Source organism: Hippopotamus amphibius, chromosome 4, assembly GCF_030028045.1.
Source record: "Hippopotamus amphibius kiboko isolate mHipAmp2 chromosome 4, mHipAmp2.hap2, whole genome shotgun sequence".
Taxonomy (NCBI): Eukaryota; Metazoa; Chordata; class Mammalia; order Artiodactyla; family Hippopotamidae; genus Hippopotamus; species Hippopotamus amphibius.
The window spans coordinates 136,436,528-136,454,502 of NC_080189.1; the positions used below are offsets into that span (position 1 = coordinate 136,436,528).

At 43.7% G+C, this 17,975-nt stretch overlaps 1 pseudogene; it reads right to left on the bottom strand.

Moving 5' to 3' along the window:
* LOC130851951 (GDNF family receptor alpha-2-like) overlaps positions 1 to 17,975 on the bottom strand; it is a 161,981-nt pseudogene that overhangs the window by 19,030 nt on the left and 124,976 nt on the right.

The following is a 17,975-nucleotide window of genomic DNA, read 5'->3' on the forward strand; positions in this document are numbered from 1 at the left end:
TGGGGCTTCTGAGCAACCATCAGCCACAGCACCTGCTGGGATCAGCTGTTTGTGTGCAGAGTGAAGGGCAATGCACAGCTCCTCTATTAGGTAGGTAGATTTCCCCAGTTTTCAAGCAGTCTCAGGAAGAAACTTCTAGGCCAGTCTTTACTTTCTATGTGGGTCTACACTTGTGAGGAAACCTGAGGTGCAGGGAAAAACCACAGTGCTTAGCATTCACCCTGGAAATTCATACATGAGATCTGTCTATCTCCAGCAGAAATTTGAACTTAGATCCAGACTGGAAAACAAAGGACAGGTTTTCCCATAGCACTGCTGGGTCTTGGGAAGACACTGGGTCACCTAGGCTTATCTAGGGCCTTAATTCATTTATGCCATTCTCCACCTGCAGACTCCCTGTGGAGGAAGTTTCTTTATGGAAGGGCCAGTGCAGCACCTGGGTGTCTTTTCACTGCTCAGAAACTGCAGGTACAGATGCTATGTGTCAACTTGGAAATTGCAACCTGACAGGAAAAGCAGTCAATTCCCCATTTGAAAGTGGGAGGCTTGTGGCCTCAAAGCTGCCCACAAAACACCATTGTTGCCTGTCTTCTCTTCACCACTGGCAAGCCCCTGTCAGGAAATGTGAGTTTCCTCAAAAGAACAGGGGGATGGCAATTCCTTGCTAGGAGCTCTTCCCACAACCCTTTCCCTAAAGGAGAAATGAAACCTAATCCCTAGGCTCTAAGTAAGGTGCCGTTCCTCTATCCAGCAAGGCAGGCAAGTTGCCATGAATCCTTAGTCAATAGAGTGCTTTCACACTAGGATGCCTTTCAGGAGGAAATGGATGATCGCATCTGCACCATTTTCCCTGGAGGAACACTGTGCTGAAAGCCTCTTCTGGGGATTCTGAGCAACTTCCAGCCACAGTTGCCATTGGGATCAGCTGTTTGTATGCAGAGTGAAGAGCAACACACAACTCTCTTTGTTAGATATGTAGATTTCCCCAGCTTTCAAACAGCCTCAGGAACAGACTTCTAGGCAGTCTTTATGTTTCATGCATGTCTACCCTGGTGAGAAAATCGAGGTGCCCGGAAAAAGAATGGTGCTTAGCATTCATCCTGCAAACTCTTACGTGACATCTGTCCACCTCCAGCAAAAAGTCAACTTTAGATCCTGCCAGGAAAACAAAGGATAGGTTTTCCCTTAGCACTGCTAAGCCTCAGGAAGACACTGGGTCCCCTACGCCTACCTAGGGCCTTACCTAGGTTATGACATTCTCCACCTGTGGACACACTGAGAAGGAATGTTTCTTCACAGGAGGGCCCAGTGTGTCATCTGGGTGTCTTTTTGCTGCTTGGACTGCAGTTACAGATGCTGTGTGTCAATTTGGAAACGGGTGTGATGGGAAAGCAGTCATTTCCCCACTTGAAAGCAGGAGGATTGTGGCCTCAAAGCTGCCCACAAAACAAAGTTGTTGCTCATCTTCTCTTCACCACTGGCAAGCCTCTGTTAAGAAAAGTGAGTTTTCTCAAAATAACAAGGGACTTGAAATTCCTTGCTAGGAGCTCATCCTACTCCCTTTCACTAAAGGGCAAACAAAACCTGACCACTAGACTCCAAGTAAGGTGCCATTTCTCCATCCAGCAAGGAAGGCAGATGCTGCTGTGAACCCTTAGTCAAAGGAGTGCTTTATTGCTAGGACGCCTTTTAGGAAGAAATGGGTGCTCACATCCCCACCATTTTCCATGGAGGAACACTGTGTGTGAAAAGTCTCTTCTGGGGCTTCTGAGCACCATCTAGCCAAGTGGCTATTGGATCAGTTGTCTGTGTGCAGAGTGACAGGCACTGCCGGGCTCCCTTTTGTAGATAGGTTGAATTCCATGGCTTCCAAACAGCCTCAGTTATGGACTTCTAGGCCAGTGTTTACATTCCATGCAGGTCTCCCCTAGTGAGGAGACCTGAGGTGCACGGAAAAACCATAGTGCTCAGCATTCACCATGGGAATGCCTACATGATGTCTGTCTTCCTATAGCAGAACCTTGATTTTATGTCAAGCCCGGAAAGCAAAGGACAATTTTTCCCTTTGCACTGTGAGGCATCAGCAAGACCCAGAGTCACCTAGGCCTACCTAGGGTCTTAACTTGATTATGCCATTGACCACCTGCAGATTCCCTGTGGAGAAAAGATTATTCATGTAAGTGCCAAGGGTGTGGCCGGTGTTCTTTTCACTGCTCCGAAATCGCAGGTACAGATGCTGTGTGTCAACTTGGAAATGGGGGCCTGAAGGGAAAAGTAGTCATTTCCCCATTGGAAAGCAGGTAGCTTGCAGCCTCAAAGCTGCCAGCAAAACACCATTTCTCCCTGTCTTCTCTGCACTGCTGGCAAGCCTTTGGGAGGAAAGAGGAGTTTTCTCAAAATAAACAAGGGGCTTGTACTTCCTTGCTAGGAGCTCACCCAAAAATCTTCTTTCCCTAAAGGGCAAATGGAACCTGCACACTAGCCTCCAAGTAAGGTGCCATTTCTCCATCAGCAACACAGGCATCAGCTGCCATGAAAGCTTAGTCAATGGAGTGCTGTCATGCTAGTATGGCTTTCAGGAGGATATGGACACTCGCATCCGACCCATTTTCCATAGGGGATCACTGTGTGCCAAAGGCCTCTTCTGGGGCTTCTGATCCACCTCCAACCACACCAGCCTTTTGGATCAGCTGTTTGTGCTCAGAGTGAAGGACAATGCATGGCTCTCTTTGTTAGATAGGTAGATATCCCCAGCTTTCAAACAGGCTAAGGAACACAGTTCTAGGACAGTCTATTCATTCCATGTGGGCCTGTTCTAGTGAGGAAAACTGAGCTGCATGGAAAAAGCAATATGCTTAGCAATCACCATGGGAGTGCCTATGTTAGGTCTCTCTACCTATAGCAGAAACTCGACTTTAGGTCTACCCTGGAAAACAAAGGACAGTTTTTCCCATTGCACTGCTAGGCATCCCCAAGACCCAGAGACACCTAGGCTTACCTAGGGCCTTAACTCGATTTTGCCATTCGCCACCTGCAGAATTCCTGTGGAGAAAAGGTTCTTGGTGGAGGGGCTGAGGGTGTGGCCTGTGTTCATTTCACTGCTTGGAATCCACAGGTACAGATGCTGTGTGTCAACTTGGAAACTGGGGCCTGAAGGGAAAAACAGTCATTTCCCCATTGGAGAGTGGGAGACTTGCAGCCTCAAAGCTGCCCACTAAATACCATTGCTCCCTGTCTTCTCTTTCCTTCTGGGAAGCCTCTGAGAGGAAAAGCTCCCAGAGCTTTCTTTCTTTTCTGTAAGAAACAAAGGGCTGGCAATACCTTGGAAGGAGCTCATCCCTCAACCCTCTTTCACTAAAGGGAAAACCAAACATGACCACTAGTCTCCAAGTAAGATGCAGTTTCTCCATGGAGCAAGGCAGGGAGCAGTTGCTGTGAAAGCTCGGTCCACATTCTAGTATACATTTCAGGAGGAAATGGACACCTGCGTCTGACCCATTTTCTGTGGAGGATCAGTGTCTGCCAAAGGCCTTTTCTGGGGCTTCTGAGCAACCTCTAGTCACAGTGGCTTTTTTGGATCAGCTGTTTGTAATTAGAGGGAAGGGCAACAAATGGCTCTCTTTGTGAGATAGGTTGATATCCCCAGCTTTTAAACAGGCTAAGGAACACATTTCTAGGTCAGTGTTTTTGTTCCATGTGGGTCTGCTCCAGTTAAGAAAACTGAACTGCATGGAAAAGTACTGTGCTTAGCATCCACCCTAGGAATTCTTATGTGAGGTCTCTCTACTGATAGAAGAAACTCAACTTTAGGTCTACCTGGGAAAACACAGGGGTTTTTCCCTTTGCACTGCTAGGTGATGACAAGACCAAGAGTCACCTAGGCCTACCTAGGGCCTTAAGTCAATTATGCCATTCACCACCTGCAGACTCCCTGTGCAGAAAAGATTCTTCGCGGAAGGTCCAAGGGTGTGGCCTGAGTTCTTTTCACTGCATGGAAACTGAAGGTACAGATACTGTGTGTCAACTTGGAAATTGCGGCCCAAAGGGAAAAGCAGTCATTCCCCCATTGGAAAGCGGGAGGCTTGTGACCTCAAAGCTGCCTGTAACACCATTGCTCCCTGTCTTCTCTTCACTGCTGGCAAGCCTCTGGGAGAAAAAAAGGAGTTTCTCAAAAGAAACAAAGAGTTTGCAATTCCTTTGTAGAAGCTCATCTCACAACCCCCTTTCCCCAAAGAGCAATGGAAACCTGACCACTAGCCTCCAAGTAAGGTGCTGTTTCTGCATCCAGAAAGGCAGGCAGCAGTTGCCATGAAAAGTTAGTCAATGGAGTGCTTTCACACTAGTGTGCCTTTCAGGAGGAAATGGAAGCTCATGTCTGACCTGTTTTCCACAGAGGATCAGTGTATGCCAAAAGTCTCCTCTGGGGCTTCTGAGAAACCACCAGCCACAGTGACTTCTGGGATCAGTTGTTTGTGTGAAGCATCAACAGCAAGGCACAGCTCTCAATGTTAGATAGATTTCCTTGGCTGTCAAACAGCCTCAGGAACAGACTTCTAGGCCATTCTGTCCATTCCATGCAGGTCTGCCCTTGTAAGGAAACCTGAGCTGCACAGGAAAAGCACTGTGCTTAGCATTCACCCTGGGAGCTCCTACGTGAGGTCTCTTCCTATAGCAGAACCTTAAGTTTACACCCAGCCCAGAAAACAAAGGACAGTTTTTCCCTTTGCACTTCTAGGCCTCAACAAGTTTCAAGGTCACCTAGGCCTACTTACAGCCATAATTTGGTTATGTTATTCACAGCCTGCAGTCTCCCTGTGGAGGAAAGTTTCTTCCTGGAAGGGCTGAGGATGTGGCCTGTGTGTATTTTCACTGCTTGGAACCTGCAGGTACAGATACTATGTATCCACTTGAAGTTTGGGGCCTGAAGGGAAAAGTAGTCATTTCTGCATTGGAAAGCAGCAGGCTTGCAGCCTCTAAGCTGCCCACAAAACACCACTGCTCCCTGTCTTCTCTTCCCCACTGGTAAGCCTCTGGGAGAAAACGGGAGTTTTCTCAAAAGAAACAGGCAGCTTGCAATACCTTAGTAGGAGCTCATCCCACAACCCTCTTTCCCCAAAGAGCAACTGAAACCTGACCACTAGCCTCCAAGTAAGGTGCTATTTCTCCATCCAGTAAGGCAGGCAGCAGCTGCTGTGAAAGATTAATCAATGGAGTGCTTTCACACTAGTGTGCCTTTCAGGAGGAAATGGAACCTCAAGTTCGACCTGTTTTCCATGGAGGATCACTCTATGCCAAAGGCTTCCTCTGGGGCTCCTGAGCAACCTCTAGTCACAGCAGCCTTTTGGGTCAGCTGCTTGTGATTGGTGTGAAGGACAACACTTGGCTATCTTTATTAGATAAGTAGATTTTGCTGGCTTTCAAACAGGCTCAGGGACAAAATTCTAGGCCAGTTTTTTCATTCTAGGTGGGTTTGTTCTAGTGAATAATTCTGAGCTGTATGGGGAAAGCATCGTGCTTAGCATTCACCCTGGGACTCCCACGTGAGGTCTCTGTACCTATAGCAGAACTTCAACTTTACATCCAGCCTGGAAAACAAAGGACAAATTTTTCCTTTGAACTGCCAGGCCTCAGCAAGTTTCAGGGCCACCTACGCCTATCTAGGGCCATAACTCGTTTATGCTGTTCACTGCCTGCAGACTCCCTGTGGAGGAGAGTTACTTCCTGGAAGGGCAGAAGATGTGACCTGTGTGTCTTTTCACTGCTCAGAAACTGAAGGTACAGATATTGTGTGTCCACTTGGACATTGGGGCCTGAAGGGAAAAATAGTCATTTCCCATTTGGAAAGCAAGAGGCTTGTGGTCTTAACGCTGCCTCCAAAACACCAATGCTCCCTGTCTTCTCTTTATTGTTGGCAAGCCTCTGGGAGAAAAAGGGAGTTTTCTCGAAAGAAACAAGGGGCTTGCAATCCTTGGTATGAGCTCATCCCACAACCTTCTTTCTCTAAAGGGCAATTGAAACTCTACCACTAACCTCCAAGTAAGGTGCTGTTTCTCCATGCAGCAAGGCAGGCAGTAGTTGCCTTGAAAGATTAGTCAATGGAGTGCTTTTGCGCCAGCATGCCTTTCCAGAGGAAATGTATGCTCGCGTCCCACTAGTCATATAGCATCACAGTGTGCCAAAGGCCTCTTCTGAGCTTTCTGAGCAACCTCCAGCTACAGCAGCCATTCAGATCAGCTGTTTGTGATCAGAGCTAAAGGACCTGATGAAACCTTTAGAGAAATGGCCTTAATAGCTCCTTTGGTAACCATCCTCATGCCTGTTTCTGTGAGAGCCACTCCAAAAGTTGAACCAAACACCTGACACCATCAGGGGCATTTCCAACTGCTAAAGTTGCTTTGACACTGGCATCTACAAATCTTCTTAACTGACTCCTCCCCACCAACCCCAACTGGTTTACAGTGTGCTCCAATGATGAACCTTTGTGTTTCCTTGGTTTCCATAGAAGTGCCTCTTAGGAAATACCTGATTGCTTGCACCATAGACCTAGTTTTTAGGAGCCCATAGACATCACCACCTCCTGAGAGGAGATACTATAATGTTTCACAGAACCAACCTGTTCTCAGAACTCAGAAACTGTTTCCATGAAATGGAGGCATCTACTAAACTATTTTCTACCTCTCTTCCCTCTCTCTCCCTCTCTCTCTCTCTCTCACACACACAGAGTCACCAGTTCAGATTTTAATATGTTACAGGCAAGTTTCAGAGGAGGGAACTGTTGGGGTCCAGAGTAGGCCGCCCCAAAATGTGCCTCTATGCCCTATTGATTATTTTGAATTCAAGTGACTTAAGACCAGACAGCACAAGAGGGACACCCTGGCCCTCCTTTCTGTCTTCCTGCAGAGGAAGATCTCAAGTTAAGACGTCTGCTTCCATGAATATCCATGATTCTCAAATGCTTTAGTGGGGTCTCCTGGGTTAGGAAAAGGAGGGGATGTTACCGAGTCCCAGCTCGCTCTGCTTGGCCCAAAACAGGCCAATGAATCAGAGACGAGGTGTTGAGGGAAGGAATACGACTTCATTCAGAAAGTCAGCAGACTGAGAGTCTCTGAAAAACCATCTTCTCAGGGTCTGCATGCCAGTTTGTTTTATAGAATCAGAGAGGAAGTAAAGTGAAAGAGCCATCAGTCTTGCAAACCATCTCCAGGAATGACCAGCCTCCATGAACGTATGTTAATTTCAGCCATTCACAAAAGGGGGCAGGGTGGAGTGTCTGCCTGTGAGTTGAAGAGACACTTTAGTTTAACATTCAGGCAGAGGGGCTGTGTTCCCTGAGGCAGGCCATCATGTATGATTATAATAACAAAAGCAACAAACAACAAAGGCCTAAGTCAAAGAAACAGATCTAACATGGAATCTGATTTAGCTCTTCCCTGTTACAATTCCCCACGGTCAATGTCCACTCCACAATCTTGTGGGGAAAGGTATGGCAACGTTCTAACTGCTCTGTCAGATGGATCTTTCTGGGAGTGTCCACCATCAGTGTCAGTGTTCCAAATATTGAGATTTGTCTTTTGTTCCACTTTGGAAGTGTCTACTTTCCACCTGTAAACTTAAAAAATATTCACAACCTAAAAGTGAAGAGTTATCAGGAATTTTGAGGGCTCAAACCCAGCAGGCCACATCTCAAGTTAAGGAATTTAGCATTTTTCTATGTATGAGAAGATGCAAGAGGCTGGACTCACTGAAATCATTTTTTTTTCATACATACCACAGCTGTCTAGGGTCTGTATCCTGTATTTTCACATCCTGAGTTTCCTCAGGTTCACCATAGCAAGTGGCCGCAGTCTGATGGCTGCTAGATGGCAGGTCTTCTTCTCTTTCCTGAGTTTTCTCAGGGTTCACTGGTTCATACTGGAGGGCTGCAACTGCTGATGACTGATTCTCTCCTCTTGGTCAGGAATTTGACCAGTATTTGGGAGACATTTCATGATGAAATTTTGTCCCACAGTGCTAGGAGGCTCATCCAAGATCAGGCAAAAATTTTTGATATGCTTCTCCAGCTGCTAATTTTCAGATTAGGCTCTATTGATAATTAAATATTCTCTGGATCCTCTGTCTAATTATGATCCAGGAGATATTTACCTTTGTTGTTTCTTCCCATAGGTAGAATCACATTATTACAATTATAGCCATAGATGTTTTGTTGGAGACCTGGTTACATATTGGTTACTGCAAGAGACAACAATCATAAAACAGACAGGATATAAGCAACGCAGCTAGTAACATTGAAAAGACACAGCACAGCAGGGAGACACAAAGCACAAACAATTTTTAAACAAAGAACAAATTAAAACAATGATTAGCATAAAATCAAGTCCCCAGGAGAGCCAGCTGGAAACACCAAATTCCATCAGGATATGTGTTTTTGTCTTTGTTTACAAAGGCATACTTTATTAACTTGTTGTAGGTAAAAGGTTTTTCTAAAAAGCAATGATTAAAGCCAGTATATTTTGCAAAGTCATAAAGTTATAAATCATATTTACCACTTCATTTAGTCCCATGTAATTAGTTCCCATTGATCTGGATAAAATAATCAGGTTTCCTATTAGTTTTGTCATTTGTTACCCAGTCCAGTGATACTATCTAAAGGCTATCAGAAACTTATATTTTAAAAAGTTCCTTTCATCAGTCCTCTTGAAAATCTTCGTTTTGAAAAAGTATCAGGACAAGGCATAAAATAGCATGGTTAAAGATTTGAGTATAGTGCAATTAGCAGGAAACTTGGATATGACATTTTAAAATAACTAGTATTATGATTGACAACATATCAGGACATATCAGATGTTAGGGATTCCATATAAATTTTGGAATATCTATATAAATGACATTTATCCATATACTATAACCTAAGGTTCATCTCCAATCACTTGACAATGTTTTTGAAGTAATTTAACATACCAAATAAACTTGGTTTGACATCTCTCTCTGTGATGTCTCAGAGATGTTCTTTCCAAGTATCCCAGAGTCACAAAGCACAAACAATTTTTTAGCTGGATGCTAAAAAGGTTTAGTCAGATTTTGATATTTGGTAGGTTTGTTAAAAATATCAAAAAGGTTTTAAAAAACAGGATCATAGGTCACTGTGAAACAATACTTATTCATTTAACCAAAGTCTCAAAATGATTGAAAGAAAACAAATATGGATCACTTAAAGGCACAGAAGCTCATACAATCTTTATCAAAAAAGAGCATTTTTAACAGATCAAATTCCAGTCTTGTATTAGGTTACTTAACAAAATCCATTTACTTAGTTAACTTCAAACTAAATTTAGTTAATGACTATGTACAGAACTTTCTCAGTAAAATGTAATTCCATTTTTCATACCTTCTTAACTAAAAACACAATATAACATACTGAAATGTTTTATTTTCAGTAGCTCTAATGTATTTAAATTAAATCTCTGACTCTTAAAAACTTTAATTTCTAGTGAAAACCAAGAGACAAATAATAGTTACCAAAATCTGAAGAAACTATTTTAGATGATTTTTTACATTTTAAAGTTTCATCATATCATAATTTTTCTTGCTGACAAATTTGCAACAGATATAACAAGATTTCATTTAACTTCTATTAAACCTAGGTGCAGTGAAAGTACCATACTTAATGTTGATGGCTCTAATGACATGTCTATATGAATTAGATCAACAAACTTAAACATTAATACTAGGTATTAATTTAATACTGGATATTTCCCAGTTCATGTGAACCTGAAACTCAATTAGCTTAATTTCTCTCATATTTAGAATTATTTGATTTGTAAGCACTTACTTTTCTTTAAGCCAATTAAATAGAGATCATTTGCAGATTAACCTCAAAATGTTATCCAGACAAGACACATACAAACACACAAATAAACAGAGACATCATAGTTCTCATTTCAAAATTTCAGCCCTGAGTCAGATACAGTAATGTAAAAACCCATCAGTTTACAAAAGGTTGGACTAAGATTGGGTTTTTGGCAGATGGAACAAATCAAGCTCACTTATCTAGATGGCTAAACCCTTTTTACTAATATTTATGGAAAACAAGTCAAGTTCTACATTACTGTACCCTCTTTTTTTTAATTTGTTTTTTAAAAAGATGGCAGATAAAGGTTTCTGAGAAGACCAGATAGGACATTTGCATCTCAAAGATACAGGCAAGTTTCTCCTAGGATGATTTTGTTTCCCCTTTGTTGGTATTTGAGCAGACACAGCTATTGCAATCATGTAGGCCTTTTGCATATTTCTCTGAGTGTGTTCAGCCTTTTTGGCCATATCCCTATTATTGAAAACTGAATAAGCCCATTGGACATTGGAGTCTGAGGACCAGCAATTGCTTGCTGAATTTTGTGCTTGATGTCTGGGGCAGACTGGGCCATGAAATGCCTAGCCAAAAGGGCCTGTATCTTGGGGGAGGAGTGATCCACATTTGTTCAGGATCCATGACCCTGTAGGGTAAGCTCCCCAAGTTAGCCTTCTAGTGGTTGTAAGAATGAACGGTTTTGTACTTCTCCAGAAACTCCCATGACAAGGATAGACTGAGATGTCTTCTGTGCCACCCTGATGTTTACCACAGAATATGTGGCACCCATATCTATTAGAAAGTCAGTCAACTTGTTCCCCACTGTCAATGTTACCTGGGGCTCCTGTGGGAAAATCAGAATCAGACACCTGAAGTCCAAGGGAGTCACCTGGCCTCTTACAGGACATCAGGGCAAGGGAAATTGCCCTGCTGCAGAAGTGGATTCTGGTCCTAATTTGGTGCCCTGTTGGATTTTAAGTGGTGATACTAAATCAGGTCGTTGTGCTCCAGGGGGTTAACGAAACTTCTATTTGATCCCCATGGGTAGGGGAAAGAGGAGGCAGTGAATATGATTGCAGCATGTAGGGGGAGGAGGGGCAGTTGGAAAAACTGCCAGTGTAGTCTATTCAGCCACTGGGGGAGCTGGATAGGCTGAAGGAGGGTTTAAGTTTTGAAATAACACATCCTCGCTCTCATTTTTCCCTCTTCCCTTGTAGAACAGGTTTCCTCTGGAGTTCCCTTTCAGATCACTACACCATAAGATGGCAGTCCTCTGATTCCTTTTATTCCTGATGCAATAGCATAAATGCTTCTACATATGTAATCTCATCTCTTTCCCCTGTTCTAACTGTGAGATGGTATAATAATTGAGTGAGATTCTAACATATATTGAGTCCACACCTGATTACAATAGTATATCATGTCTTTCTTGTCATAGGCTTACAGCTATGCTTTGCCCATTTATCTAATATACACCCCAAAGGGCTCTCCTTCAGGACTGATGAAGTATTTCCCATTTTTATAAGTTTGATAACACCAAAACACAAAAGATGCAAACAAATTCCAACACTAAAGGCCTAAACACATTGTAGTATCAATGAGCACAGAACCAAAACCAAGACAAAACCCAGCAAACTAGTTCCCAGATCAGGTAGACTTACCCTACAAAATACCAGTGAACTAGTTTCCAGAATCAGATAGAGTCCAACAACAATTCACCCCTCCAACAGGGTACCCCAATCAGATTTGCTTGTCTTGTAAAGGAAAAGCCCAGATTGAGGGGGGATATGTTCCTGGTGTGTACCAGAGTGACTTACCCTACAGAATCGAATCATGTCTGTTGACTCGTAGCCCCAAACTGAAGTTTGTCAGTTCCTTGCTTCAACTGCCAAGCACTGGGGTAGCTGGTGCCACTTCAGGGAACTTTGAAGGGAAGATCCTTCAGCTGCTAGGGCCTTGCCCCAATATTCCCTGACCAGGGCCAGCTAGCCATGAGCAGCAAGGCTCCTGGCTGACTAAGCCAAATCTGTTACTGAGTCCAAGCTCATTCTGCTCACCACACAACAGGCCAATGAATCGGAGACAAGGTGTTGAGGCAAGGAATATGACTTTATTCGGACAGCCAGCAGACCAAGAAGATGGCAGACTAGTGTCTCCTAAAAACCATCTTATCGGGGTCTGGATGCCAGTTTATTTTACAGAATCAGAGATGGAGAGACTGTGAGGAAGTAAAGTAAAAGGGCAGAATAGAGAGGGAGAGGCTGTGAGGAAGTAAAGTTAAAGGGCCATCAGTCTTGCAAAAGATCTCTGGGAATGACCAGCCTCAGTGAGGGGATATGTTAATTTCAGCCATTCACACAGGTGGGCGGGGTAAATTTTCTGCCTGTGAGCTGAACAGTAACATTCAGGCACAGAGGCAGTGTTCCCTGAGGCAGGCCATCATGTATGATTATAATAATAAAAGCAACAAAAAGCAAAGATTAAAGTCAAAGAAACAGATCTAACACAGAGTCCGACTTAGCTCTACCCAGTTACAACACCATATGACCCCATTTACACAACATTCTGGAAAAGGCAAAACAGAGTTACCAAACAGGTTATGAGGTAGGAGGTTAAATATTCCATGCGATACTTTAGTGATGAATACCTGCCACTATGCACTTATCTAAACCCATAAATCTTTAGACCCCAACAAGTAAATCATAATCTATTCATATTTAGTTATTTAGGATCTGGGGGTTTCACAGAATGGAATACAGGATGTAACAAAGAGTCTAACTGACTTAGAAATGTATATAAAAAAATCACTGTGGGTGGTGGGGACAAAATGGGTTGACCTAAGTCAACTTTGGAAATGAACAGAATCAGCAGGCCAAAGACAACATATACCATGCATAAACAGTAGACTTTGTAAGATCTTTCCCATGGAGAGAAGTAGCTAACACTACTGAAACTACTGTATCAGTAATCAAATGGAACAAGCCCTGAGTTCAATAAATGACAGATGGTGGAAGCCAGGTTTCTTGCCACTGGAGCAGGAAGTTACAAATGAAGGGAGAAGCTTACAATATGCATGTCATAATGGATCACGTTGGAGACGTCATCATAAATTATCTTCAGCTTAATATGTTTACGGATATTTTACCACATAGAAATCTTTATATTGATGTGTGTATGCACAGGTTGGACTACATGCATATATTTCCAAGTATTGTCAGCTGAGCATATTTAACTCCCACATATCTCTTTTAAATATCATTCTCTAATAAAAAGGAACACGGGGCTCATTGAAGAATGAATGAAACTAGGATTGAGGCAGTAAATATATGAGCCAGGATAATCTTGAAGTATGAGAAAGTAAAGAAATACAAAGAAGAAAAGAAAACAAACAAACAAAAAACCACAAGGAGAAATGTTAAATGAAAACAGAAGCCAATGGAAGCTCTCAATAGCCAAAGCAAGAAGGAAGTAAGCAACCTAATAATGTAGTGCTGGATTGTAACCAAAAGTTTACAATAACTATCCAGGTGACCAAACTGGTAAAAATAAATGATTACCTAGTTTCATTTGTATACACTAGCAATCCATAACCTGAAAAGGAGTTTAAGAAAGCAATTCCCTTTTCAATAATGTCAACATGAATAAAATACTTTGGAATTAATGAGGATGCAAGACTGGCACTTATAAACTATTGCTGAAAGATATCCTACATAAATATAAAGATATCCCATGGTGACAGAAAGACTTGTTAAGATGGCAATGATATACGTCGAAATGTATGGATTCAAATGTGAATTCCAAAAGGCCTTTGGGAAGAAATATACAAGCTCACCCTAACATACAAATGGAATTGCAAGAGACTCCAAACAGCCAAAACAATCACGTGAGTTTACAGTGAAAAAGCTCTCTGGGCAACGGCAAAGTTGCCTAAATGGAGATCAGGGAAAGCCAGCTAAGAGAAGGGACTCAGGATCAGGAAAGGAAGTGAGGGATGGAGGCTGGTAGTCATATTCAGGGAAGCCCAGCAGGTAGTTTTGAAGGTGGAAGAGGAAGAGTGAGCAGGCTGGAGCTGTTTAGAAGATGAAAAGGTGAACTAAAGGAAGGAACTTCAAGTGTATTCAGCTGCCCCAGGTTGCTGGCTTGGGGAGATGCTGAAGTAGGGGTGTCACACAGGATAGAACCTCCTTATGCAAGGTCCCCAAGAGACCTCAAATAGCTTTGCAGATGACGGGAGGGATTTCTTTTATTCTTAAAAAAAGCATACTGGAGGGGTAAAATTAAAAATTACCAATTCTGTTACAGTCCTCCTAATAAAAATGGTTTTCTTTTTTTACTGATCTGTGAAGTACCAAAAAGTGTGAGGACCACTGTTCTAATACACCTCTTAGTGTTGCTGACCCTTCCATTGCTATAATTATATGAACTTGAACTTATTTAATAAAAACTATTAAGCATCTGCCCTGTGCCCAGCAAACTCCTAAGCTGTTAGGGATGCAAAGAAAATACTCCCTATGATGTGCACCTGTTGGGCACATTCTTAACAAAACACTTCTACATTTTCACCAGTAGTTTATCCTCAGTGTCATCACTTGCCAATCATACTGTTTAGGAAGCTCATTAAAAACCCAGGAGTCAGGGTTCCCGGCAAGCTCTCCCATTCTCCCTCAGGCACTGTTCCACCCTCTCTGGGTCTTGGTTTTCTCATCTGTAAAAACATGGGCATCTGACTATCATTCATTCCAGAAACATGAGCCTATTCAGGGAGAGGCCAAATAGCTACTCTAAGCTCTGGATGATAGACCAAAAACCAGACTTAAAGAAAAGTATGCCATGGCTGGTTTTCAGTCAAACAGACAGATATAATGAAGGAAGGAATCCCCCTGGCTCCGCAGGATTTGCCTAGGGACCTAGTCTGGGGAATTCTTATATATCAAGAGATAGCTCTGAGATGGATTTCTACAAAAGAAAAGTAGAACAACCCAATAGAGCTTTATACCCCATCAGGCACAAGAGGACATTGGCTGCAGGCTACTGAAAGCCAGCAGTATTTACAAATTAACTCCCAAGGCCTTTGCCAAACTGCATTGGTGCTTCTGAGTTTTCCATTTCCTTCCCTTTTCTGACTTTTCTCAATAAATGCAAATTTCCTAGTATAATGTCACAATGGAAGAAGAACAGACCTTCAATTTTTAGACATCAATGTATAAAACACTTAAAGGTTCTACGGGTTTCGTTTTTAAATTAAAGGACTACATAATTTAAAAGTTGTACAGGTTCTAATTCTTCACTTTCAAGACACCAAACACACTGCATGGAGTACCCATGGAAATGCCCCAGAGCAGAAGAGCCACCCATTCCACAATGAAAATTCAGCAAGGTGCCCTCCCTGCTTCTCTGCTGCCTGGATGGCCCCCATGTTTTAAATCCAAGTCCCCAGGCAAGTTTCTAAGGTGCAATTATGAGACCCTTCCATTCCCCATCCCAGCAGGTGCCCAAGGGCCAGCCAGGGCTGGAGAAGTGCAGGAAGCAAGGCTGGGCTAACTGGCCACAGTGGAGGTTGGAGGAGTCCCAGCAGGTGAAAACACCATGGAAGATAAATCCCTTGGACTTCCCATAGGCCAAGGGCGAGCTTCTCAGGGCAACGGGGCCCCTCTCAGCTTCTGCTTGCAGAGAGCTCTCTGGGAGCACTTGGCAGCTTGGGAAAACCGTGCAGGGGTGAGCTTTACAAGAGCAGATGTTCTGTAAAACGGGAGGGGATGGGTTTGGGCAAGTCCTCAAAGCCTTTATCCAAAGGCGAGCCCTTCCTGCGGCTGCCAGGTTAGGGGGCTCCACGACTGTGCCAAACAGGTAGGGCATAAAACGCGGTTCCCTCTTCCACTCACCCCCCACCGAGCCCCTGTCCCCTTACCTGCGGTCCGCGCCCCTCCGCTCCACGCTCGGATGCCGCTGGGGTTCCAGGGACCTAGGGAGGAGTCGTTCCCAGCCGCCACGTGCTGGTTCCCCAGACCCCCGCCGGCTCGCCCGGGGCCAACGGCGAGGAGCCCGGAGGAGGCGCGCGCCTGAGGAGGAGTGCGCTCTGCCCCCAGGCGCAAAGCGAGAGGCACGCAGACTGCCGCTGCGCTCAGGAGAATAGCATGCAAAGACGAACAAACCCTGCCTCATCGAGGCCGGGTCCACGCGACACCGTAGGGTCTCAGCACTTGGGGAAGGGGCGCCTGGGGCCGGCCGTCTCCTCCCCTGTGAGTGTGAGGGAGGAAGCAGCGCCCCTGCGAGGCTGCAATCGATGCCCTGGTGCGCAGGCTCCTGCAGTGCGGAGACCGCTCCAGGCTGGACTCAAGGAGCCCAACGCTACTAGGAAGAGCGCGCGGCGGGAATTGGCTTGGGCCAGGGGGCGCTGCAGGCCGTGGCAAACAACCCAATTTTTTAAATGTAAAAAGGACTTGAAAAGACCCTTCGGCAGATAAGACAGACAAATGGTCACCAAGCACATGAAGAGATGTTAGATATCATTAGTCATGATGGAAATGCAAATTAATGCCATAGTGCCTTACATTCCAAACACTAGAGGGCCTATAATTATGAAAACTAAAAATAACAAATGTTGGCAAAAATGTAGAGAAATTGATAGGGAATTTCCCATTGGGGAAAATGAATAAGTTCTGGAGATGGATGCTGAAAATATTTGTACAACAAAGTGAATGTTGTTGATGCCATAGAACGGTGTACTCAATAGGTTAAATGGTAAATGTTATGTATTTTTAATCACAATATAAAAAATGAATGAAGCACTGATGACACACGTTACAACATGAACATTCTAAGTCAGAGAAGTCATAATCATCCTGCGTGCTTTCAGTCCACAAGTGTTCCCTGGTGGTCCAGTGGTTGAAACTTCATTCTTCCAATGCAAGGTGTGGGATTCAATCCCTGTTCAGGGAAATAAGATCCCACATGCCACGCAGCCAAAAAAATAAATAATTTTTTTTAAAGGCATATAAGTGTATGTCCCTCTTTGCACTAGAAATAGGATTATTAAATCCCAAGTAACTCTTATCAGTGTAGACATCCTGACTTAAATCTGCATATAAACATACCCTTGTTTACTGTGCTTTGCATGATAACCTGCTGTAACTGGCTTCTCCCTTCCCCAAGGTCTTTCTTTTGTTTTTATCTGAAGATGGTATTTAAGCTGATGGCTTTGACCATTTCAGGGAGTGACAGTTTTTCTAGGTAGCTCTCCTGTATACAGGAGGTATATGTGCTGTTAAACTTCTGTTTCTCTCCTTTATAATCTGTCTTTTATTATGGGGGGGGGCAGTTTTTCCTCCCATACACATGCAATGGAATACTACTCACCAATAGGAAGGAATGAACCATCAACTGATGAAAAGACATGGATAAATCTTCAGTCTATATTGTTAAGTGAAAGAATCCAGTCTGAGGAGGCTGCACATAATATGATCCTGTTTATGACATTCTGGGAAAGGCAAAGAGCTACGTAGATGATAAGCAGATCATGGGGTGGGGGATTTGAAGTGTTCCAGTGATACTTTACGATGGATAACTGTCATTAGACATTTGTCTAAGCCTAAAGATTTGTATCGCCCAAGGGGTCAATCAAAATCTATTCAAATTTAGTTATTTAGGGTGTACTGCAGGATGGAATACCCAATGTGACAGAATCTAAGTATGAGAAATGCATGGAAAAAAATCACTGTAGAGGATAGGGTAAAAGATGCTGACCTAAGTTAACTGTGGAAATGAACGGAATCTGTAGACTAAAGGCCAAATGGTCTGTACACAAATAGTGGGCTTTATTTTACGGAGTTCTTTCCAGGGTGTAGTAGCTAACAATGCTGAAACCTCTGCACGTGCAATCTGGAAAGCAGAAATGCATAGCTAAATGGCAGATAGTGGGTACCAGGCTCCTCATTATGGAAGTGGGAAGTTACAGATAAACAAGGGAAAAGCCTCTGCCTTCACAGAGCTGGATCTGAGCTTCCTGGGAGAATGGTGGGGGGAGCTGACTGGCCTGGGGAAATGCACAGATCTTTACACTGGGAAGGCTCTGCAGGCATAGGAACCTCACACCCCATCTTTCCACCCATACCTGCTGCAAACACTCAGCCTC